A 9,918-nucleotide genomic window follows, 5' to 3' on the forward strand; every position below is an offset into this window, starting at 1 on the left:
CTTTATTAAGATCTGAGAAATAAATTTCTTATTTCTCCCTACCTGAACTTAGAGATAAATATCTATATGCAATTTCCCATCTAGGCAACCCAGAGCAGTAGGCTAAAAAAGCAGAATTTTCCTTTTTATGTAGCTCCTGAATTGCTGTGCTCCCTATATAATCTACTTGGAAATGTTCTGGAGTTAAATGTCATGCTGGGAGCAGTCCTGAACAATGCAGCATCCTCAACACACAAGGACAACACTTCCAAGCATTACCAGCTGTCTCCTTCCACCCAGACCTTGTCCCCCAGTGCTGGGAGCAGCTCTCAGGGCTGGCTGAGAGCTGTCCCTGGCAGGCAGCAGAGTCCCTGCCCCAGCACAGCGCCCTGGGCTGCAGGACCCTGCTCTGCACCACAGCCCTGGGCACCCCTGGCTGCTCTACACAAGAGATCATCAGAGAATGTACTCACAGAGTCTGCAGGCATTGGGATGTTCCAGCTTTAGGAGATGACTGCAGGAGCTGCAGCTGCATTGTCCTGCAGCCAGAGGCTTCCTGTGTCAAGGGCTGGGAGTGATTCTGCCCCAGGCACTTCTGAGCACCTTCCCAGTTCTGACTGATTGAAGCTCTCTGTGCCTCTGTGCTGTGCCTGGGGTGGCTGCAGGCAGTGCCCCAGCCCTGCTGGGCTGGGAGAAGAGCTGATCATCAAGAGAAATGTGTTTTTGAAGCTCTTCTTGGTTTCCAGGAGCACCTTCTGTGCCAGGAGCCCAGCCCAGCTCATCAGCACAGACACAGCAAAAGGACTTTAATTATCCCTCTTGGGGTTTGTGCTGAGGCCCTGAACATCAGTCCCTGAGAGGGAGCTGAAGAAACCTCTCAAGAACTCCAAGTCAGAATCAAACTCCAAAATTTCCTAAAGTTTTAATGGGCCCCACTGAGGGATATGACTGAGAAAGTGTCCCCAGGTTCGTTAGAGCAGGTAATTGGAGGCAGAGATGACAGGTGGGGACAAAGAGAAGCCAAGTCTTGGTGCCCTGGGGCACAGCAGGGTCTGTGCCACCAAGGGCTGGGAGGAGACACCTTGTCCTGAGCCACTGGGGCCTCCTGGCACAGCCCCAGCAAGGCTGGCCACTGGCACCCCTTGTCCTGCCCTCAGCATCCCCCCACATCCCAGTGGCCTCAGGGATCTGCTGGGACGAGTCCCTGGGGAGCCTTGGTCAGGAATGGCCCTGGGGACTCCTTCATGCTCCCAGGGACTGCAGGTTTTTCAGAGGACTTTGGGTTTTGCTTTTTCCTTGGCGTCTCTGAGAGCTTTGTGCAATCATGGCCTCCAATTATCAGCTTTAATTAGTCTCTTGAGAGGCTTTGTCAGTAACAACACTCAGTGGGGCTCATTAATGCTTCAAGGTTCTTCAGTTTTTTAAGGTACTTTCCTTTTCCTTTCTTCTCTGAGTCTTTGAGAGAGTTTTGGGCAATCATGGCCTCCAATTCTCTCCTCCAAGGAGTCCATGTGGAGCCTGTGTTGGACCCATTAATGCTTTGAGACACTTTGGGTTTTTCTTCTGAGTTGGACTCCTGGAAAGATTTGTACAATCTCCTCGCAGGCCCTGATGTTCAAGGGCTCAGCACCAAAGACACCAGGGAGTTCATTGGGATCAAGCAAGTCCTGACAAACCATGGCTCTGCCTTCATTTCCCTCTGGTCTAGGGCAGTCAATTAAAAATGTTTCCTACTATAGTTATGGAGAAATACTTCAAACAGCTTCTAGGAGATATTTAGTAATATTCTAGTGGGTATATTTTATTACATTTCTGTTTAGAGCAGAGGTGATTGCAGCATTCTGTGATTGATATTGATCCAGGGTCTCTCCTCAGGAGGTCTGACCTGCTCACAGAAGCTGTGTCTTGAGGTGTGACCTAGTTTGAACAACCTTGCTGCACATTGCCCAACCCCATCCTGGCTGTCCTCACTCACCTGGGACCTGCTTTGCTTGGAGAGCTAGCTGTACACAGCCAAAGAGGATATTTTCCTTTTCTAATTTTTTTTTAATAATCTAAAGCTCTTTAATTTCCCCATTGAAAATAGACACCTTCCTTTAGTGTGTGCCAGCCCAAGGTTCCACCAAGGAGGTTTCTCTTCTCCAGGGCAGAGATATTCAAGGAATCTTAGAGATCTTTGGAGTCCTTGGTTCCACAAAGCATTGCTGTGTCACCATGGACTCTTGATTCTGTGAGGTTCTGTAATGTCACAATGGATGTTTGGTTCCATGGGGCCCCACAGTGTCACAGGGGTCTCCTTTTTCCTGTGGCACCCAGCAGCAAACCCCACTGCCAGGGCCAAATGCCTGGGAAGAAGGAGAAGGGGATGTTTGGAGTGATGGTTTTTGTCTTCCCAGGGCACAGTGACGTGGGGTGGGGCCCTGCTGTCCTGGAGATGGCTGAACACCGGCCTGCCCATGGCAGGGCTGAGAGACAACAACCTCTGTGCATGGAACTACAACAGCAGAGAGGTTGTCACAATCCGCTATTAATACAGAGTGGGGGTCGTGATGGTTCGTTTGATCTCAGAGGTGCAAACAGGCAAATAGCAAGGGACAAAATCAGTTTATTCAACAACAGCAATGCATTTTTATTAAATGCCAACAACTCAGTTGTGATAGAGGGGAGAGATACAGGAAACAAAGTATAGAGAGAGAAAAAGAAGGGGATGGGAAAATAGCTACCAACAGACGAGATGGACGTCCCCATGGACCAGCCAATGGACGAGTCTTCATCCGTGGGGAGATCTCAAGGGTCTGCTCCAGAGGGTTGCTCTTTTATAGTCCTTCTCCAAAGCAAGTGGCCTCTGGCCAAAAAAGTGGGAAGATTTATGGACCATTGTGTGGTGCTGCAGGAGACAAGTGCCATTGGGCAGTACATGCAGTCTCCAGTTGGTACAACACAATCTCTGGTTGGTGCCATGACAGCACAGTCCAGTGAACACAATACACCAGCACACAGGCACCTGACAAGCATCCATCGTGGCCAGGCCAGGAAACCATTGTCCAGAGCCAGCCTGGGTGGGGGTCCTCGAGGTCTCCTTGCAACGGTTGAGAGGCAAAATCGAGGGAAACTTCAGACCAACCCTTACACAGGTCAGGCTGAAGGGTGGGCTTAAAAGACTGTCACCAGCACAGGAAATATCAATGTGAGAGGAAAGATGTTTGCTAATGTCTTTACAAATCATTTGGTGGGTGATGGGATGGGTGTTAAGGTCTCTGAAATTGGTCATAGCATTTCTACTGACTTTGGGCAGCAGGTTTGTTACCGGGCCCAGCCAGCTTGGCTCCTGACACAGACAAGGGTTTTCACTGGTTTATACTGATTTTTACCCATTTACCTTGTTTGTAGAGGTCCATACTGGTTTTTTTCTTGTCTATACTGGTTTGTACTGGTTACTACTGGTTTGCATTACACAGTCGGTTATTGTTTTTTACTGGTTTTTACCACTTATACTGGTCCATACTGGTCCATACTGGTCTGGACTGGTTTATACAGGTTTCAGGGTGCTGTTGGAGCTGTCGTTCATGGGGCAGATCCTGGGGCTGAATCCCAAATCCTACGGGGTGTGGCACCACCAGGGCTGGGTGCTGGGCCGCGCTGCAGCGCCCCCTGCTGGCTGGGAGGATCAGGCACTGTGCTTGCACCTCCTGGTGACCAACCCTGCAACTGTGAGTGGGTTGTACTGGTTTGTATTGGTTTGTACTGGTTTGTGCTGGGATGGGGTCCAGGGGGTGCTGGGATGGGGCTGGAGTCACTGGGTTATACTGGGTTATACTGGGTTATACTGGGTTATACTGGGTTATACTGGGAGAGAGTGTGTGAGTGTCCGGGAAGACTGAGCACTGTGTGTACTGGCTGTACTGGGTTATACTGGTTTGTACTGGGATGGGGTGCTGGGTTGTTACTGATTTGTACTGGGTTCTACTGAGAAAGGGAGCAGGGGTGTGTGAGTGCCCCCTGCTGGCTTGGAGGACCTGGTGGCCAACTGTGAGTTATACTGGTTAATACTGGGATGCGGTGCTGGGGGTCACTGTGTTATACTGGGATGTGGTCCTGGGAGTGACTGGATTGTAGTGGTTTATATTGGGTTCTACAGGGATATTCTGGATTTTACTGGGTTAAACTGGGGTGTAATGGGTTATACTGGGAGGGAGCTTAGGGATGCTTGGCACTCCACTGGGAGCAGCTTTTGGGGATGCTGGCCTTACTGATTTATACTGGAATGGGACTTTGGACCTACTGGGAGTGACTTCAGGTTGTGCTTACTGGTTTCTACTGGGAGCTGCCGCAATGGGCTCAGGGGCTCAGAGGTGGCTCCCAGTGCTTACTGGTTTATACTGGTGCCCTCCCAGTATAAACCTGGGAGCCCCAGGACCACACTGGGAATGGGTTTGGGTGCATGAGGCCTTACTGGTTTATACTGGGAGCTGCTGCCACAGGCCTCAGGAGCTCGGGAGTGGCTCCAAGTGCTTACTGGTTTATACTGGTGCCTTCCCAGTCCACACCTGGGAACACTGGTAGGCACTTGTGGCCAGGCAGGACCTCAAGGCTGAGCTGGACTTCACCCGGGCCTTGCTGAGCCGCAGCTTCTCCAAGTTCTCAGCCTGGAAACACTGCCTGTGGCTGCTGATGCCCACCAGGAGCTACAGCAAGGGCACTGCCCCCTGGAAGGCTGAAGGAAGGTGAGGGATTCCTCAAAAAAACTCCTCCAATTTTGCGAGATCCCCAAAATTTTCCAGCCCATCCCTTGCCTAAAGTGGGAGCTGGTGGGTTCTGTTGCATTGAATGGGTAGATCTGGTGTTCCTAAATCCCTATTGACTTCAATGAGTAGATCTGGTTTCCCTAAATCCCCATTGACTTTAATGGGTAGACCCGAACTCCTGGATACCTGGGTGCCCCTATTGAGATATTGGGAGTTCCCCCGGTGTCCCCCTGAGATTTTGGGGTGCCTCTTTTGCCCACCCCAGAGCTGGGGCTGCTGCAGAATACCATCTTCACCAACCCCAAGGAGCAAAGCACTTGGCTGTACCTGATCTGCATCCTCTCCAGAGGTAACTCAGGGCTCCCTCTCACCCCTGATGTCCTCACCTGGACTTTTGGGGTACCCCTGAATGTAGGGGTGACCCCTGACAGCCCTGCAGCTGCCAAGGGTCATCTGTGTCCACGTCGACTGGGAGGACAGTGGCCATCATCTTCTCCTGGCCTGTCAGGGTGTCAGGGCACTTGGGTGCCCCAAAAATAACCTGAATATCCCCAAAAAATTATCTGGGTACACCTGGATGCTGCCCAAAATAACCTGGATCCCGCCAAGCAATCACCTGGGTACACCTGGGTATGCCCAAAAATCACCTGAGTACCCCTAGAAATCACCTGGATACACCTGGGTACCCCTTGGACACCTGGATCACCAAAAACCCCTGGACCCCCAAAAACGAGTGTCTCAAACATCCTTATTGCTCTGATTGCATAGACCTGGTGTCCCTAAACCTTATGACTTTTAAAGGCTAGACCCACTGTCCCTAAATTCCTGTTCATTTCAATGAGATAGACCTGGAGTCCTGTTTATCTCCATTTATCTCTACAAATCCCTCCCAGTGGTCCCACTTTTGCTTCAGTGCTCCCAGTCACCCCAGTGTCCCCTCTTAGCCCTTCCCAGTGCTCCCAGTTTAAACAGTAACTCTTCCCAATCAAGCCCTGTCAATGGGTAGACCTGGTGTCCCTAAAATCCCTATTGACTTCACTGGTGTAGACCTGGTGTCCTTCAATCCCTTTTTACTTCAGTGGGCAGAGCTGATGTCCCAACATTTTTGGCGCCAAAAATCCCAATTTTGGGCTTGGAATTCCCAGCTTTCAGGCTGAAAATGGACATTTTTGGGCTTACCTGGAGGCACAGCTCCAGCATAGACAGCAGGTGAAGGATCAGGGACTCGGGATTGGCCTCCAGGAATTCATCCAGGACATCCAGAGTACTGGCACTGCAATCCTGGAGTGGAAATTCCCAGAATTCAGCCCAAGATTTCCTCCAAATTTACTCAAATTTCCCTATTTTAGGGCCAAATTTCCTCAAAACCCCCTTGATTTTAATGGATAAACCAGGTGTCCCTAAATCCATATTGACTTTAATGGAATAGACCTGGTGTCCATAAGTCCCTATTGATTTCATTAGTCATGTCTGATGTCAAAAAAATGTCTTTTGGGAGATTGATATTACAAGAGATGAGGCAACTGAGAGACATTGTAAAAGATGGTTTATGGCCTCATGGAAGAATGAGACATATCAGAAGCTGCTTAATTCTTAGTTACAATGCCTTATGTTAGTTTTTGAGCCAATCAAATATTTCTGTGAAGTTTGCCAGCATCCTTTTACACTAATCATTAATTGCTTTCCTTCTCATGCCTTTGCCGCAATGCATCATTTTTCAACCAATCCTAGAACACTTCACAAACCTACACTGATAAACCATAAACTTCTAACTAACTTTATAACAGGTTCTATTGCTAAGCTTTAAAATCTTTTATTATCTTACTTAACATACTGATTTGCTTACATAATGCATATTTCTGTTTGCTTAAAATATATTTCTACTTAAACTAAAAATTATATTCTTGTTTTATATCAATTTTCTTTTTCATGCTCTGATTCCCCCAGCCTTCTCCAAGGTCTTAGGTCAAACCTTGGATCCATCTCAATCTCTGAGCCTGTATGCACAAGGCCCTGAGAGCTCTCCATGCCTGCATTTCCCACCCCACCTGTCATCTCTGCCTCCAATTTCCTGCTCACACTGGAACCTGGGGACACTTTCTCTGTTGTGTCCCTCAGTGGGACCCATGAACAGTATCAGAAACTTTGGAGTTCGATTTTGACCAAATTCTTCAAGATTTCCTAGCAAACGATTCTACCTTGATTTCCCTCTGGCCTGGTGCAGTTCATTCGGAAGTTTTTCAACTCCAGTTATGGAGAAACATGTCAAAGACCTTCTTAGAAATATCCATTCCAATTTTAGTGGGTGTATTTTATTACTGTCCTCTTTAGAGCAGAGGTGACTGCAGCATTCTGTGATTGGTATTTGTGAGAAATGGATTTGTAAAGGATTCTCAAAGCCTGACTGAAAGCTCACACACTCTGGTACATCTGGATGCAAACTCTGAGATAAGGTGTGCTGACTCAGAAAGGAATAGAGAAGACATTGCTGAGAGAGAGACTGAACTAGAAACAAGTTTCAAACAATGGCCTTGCAAAAAGATCAGATATTTTGGAGAATTAGAACTGTGAAAGATGCATTGTGGCAAGACCATGTGGAGTAAAATATTAGGTGATTGGTGTTAGTATTATTAGCACCATTGTGTGGAAAAAGGTGATAGGCTGAAAAACATTTATAAAATATTGTAACCAGGAAATAACTTGGCTTTTTATAGAATGGCATTAAGATTTACCTCTCTTATGTTTCACCTTTCAAGGAGTCTGATAATGGAATAAAATCTTTTTAAAACCCCTCTCAGTTGCCCCGTCTCTGTAGAGCTGGGATTTTCCAACAGTGCTGAGTCCCTGGACATCAGTCCCTGAGAGGGAGCTGAAGGAAAACTTCTCAAGAACTCAATGACATATTCAAACTCCAAAATTTCTTGAAATTTTAATTGGTTCCACTGAGGGATATGACTCAGAAAATCTCTCCAAGTTCCAGTTAGAGTAAAACATCGGAGGCACTGAAGACAGGGGGGACAAACAAGGGAAAGGTGTCTCTGATGCTGAGCAAACCTGGATGTGTTTCAGGAATGCAGAGGGCCAAGGGCTGAGCCCCAGCCCCTGGCAAGGCAGATCCTGTCCCTCCCTCATTGCTCAGGGCTCTTCCCGGGCCACTGGGCTCTGGGCATGTGCAATGCCAAGGGCAGCACCATGGGGCGGCCCCTGCCAGGCTGCTGAGCAGGGACAAGGAGGCAATGAGGCCCCAGCACAGCAAGGCTCACTTGTCCCCTGCTGGCCTCAGGCCCAGGGCCAGCCTGCATGGCCCAAGTGCTGCAGGAGTTGGCTGTGTCAGGGCCTTTCAGCTGCTGCCCATCCCTGTGCCCTCTGCAGCCCAGGCTGTCCTACGGTGTCCATGCCCTGCGCCTCTGTCCCTGCAGGCTGTCGTCATCCCCCGGCTGCCCCACCTCGCTGGCCCCTTCCTTTGCTGACAGCTCTGCCTCCTGCCTGCCTCTGCCTGGACACACAGAGCCTTGGCCTTGACACTAACAGAGTCCATTCAATTTTTATTGTGCCTGTGAACTTTCAGCAGAGGAACAAGGCATGCAGTGGCTGCTTTAACATCAGAGACTGTTGAAGGCAAAGAACAACACATGTGGCTCCAGGTTGCAGTTATAGAAAAATCAAGGATTGAATTGGGAGATTGGGGTGGGTTTTGTAGAAATGGGTGAATTGGAATACGCATGTAGTGACTGAATATAGGCAACACACTTGTAGAATGATATTTCCACATAAGGGCAGGAGTTATCCCACATTGGACCTCAGGTCTGAAAAAAATGATGCCCTCATTAACACCAAATTAGTGTTAAGGAGTCTTATTCTGATTTCTTGGAGATTTGGTAACAGCAGGGCCTCACAGAACCAAGGAGTCCAGTGTGACACTGTGGAACCTGAAGGAACAAAGGGGCCTTTTGACACTATGGGAGCTCACGGAACCAAAATCCATTTTGACAGAGTGGGGCCACATGGAACCTATGGTCCATTGTGACACTGTAGATCCAAGGAGGCCATGGTGACACTGTGGAACCTCCTGCATCCATGGGTGTATTGTGACACTGCAGGGCCTCACAGAACCAAGGAGTCCATTGTGACACTGCAGAACCACAGAGAACCAAGGTGACCATGTGTAAGGGTCGGTCCGAAGTTCCCCTCGATTTTGCCTCCCGACCGTCGCAAGGAGACCTCGAGGACCCCCACCCAGACTGACTCCGAACAATGGTTTACTGGCCGGGCCAAGGTGGATGCTCATGACTGTGTGCTGGTGTATTGTGTTCACTGGACCGTGCTGTCGTGGCACCAACCAGAGACTGTGTTGCATCAACTGAGGACTGATTGTCCGTACCTGTCTCCTGCAGCACCACACAATGGTCCATAAATCTTCCCACCTTTTGGCTAGAGGCCACTCGCTTTGGAGAAGGACTATAAAAGAGCGACCCTCTGGAAAAGACCCTTTGAGATCTCTCCACTGATGAAGACCCCTGAGATCTCCCCACGGACGAGGACTCGTCTATCGGATGACCCGCGAGGACGCCCGTCTCGTCTGTTGGTAGCTATTCTCCCATCCCTTCCTTTCCTTCCCCTTTCCTTATCCTGTACCTCTCCCCTTTACCGTAACTGAATTGTTGGCATTTGATGAAATGCATTGCTGTTGTTGACTAAACTGATTTTCTGTTGTTGAATAAACTGATTTTGTCCCCTGCATTTTGCCTGTTTGCACCTTTGAGATCAAAAGAACCATCACGACCCCCGCTCTGCATTAATAGCGGATCGTGACATTAAATTGGCGTCACGGACAGGATTTTCTGGCAGACAGAAGGGATGCAAGGTTGTCTGTAGTCTGTATCAGGGGAAGGAAGTCTTACTCCAGCCGCACCTAGCTGGCCACCTCGGATGGGTGAGCCTGTCTAGAAAGCAAGGGGGGTTTTTCTGATTTCCCGCAGACTGCAGACACCTTGGTGTGGAGCATCCCCAGACTCGCTTGAGGGTTCTGTCGTCAGAATTTCACAAAAGATCTACTGGTGCAAAAGGCGGGACACTGTTGTTGTTGTTGTTGTTGTTGCTGTTGTTGTTGTTTTGTTGTTTTTTATGATGTTTGACTACTTGGTGCAGTGAAGAGACAACCTGGTGTTTTGGTAACTAAGGAGTACCTCCCAAG

This window comes from Sturnus vulgaris, chromosome 32 (assembly GCF_052056855.1).
Source record: "Sturnus vulgaris isolate bStuVul1 chromosome 32, bStuVul1.hap1, whole genome shotgun sequence".
NCBI classification, from domain to species: domain Eukaryota; kingdom Metazoa; phylum Chordata; class Aves; order Passeriformes; family Sturnidae; genus Sturnus; species Sturnus vulgaris.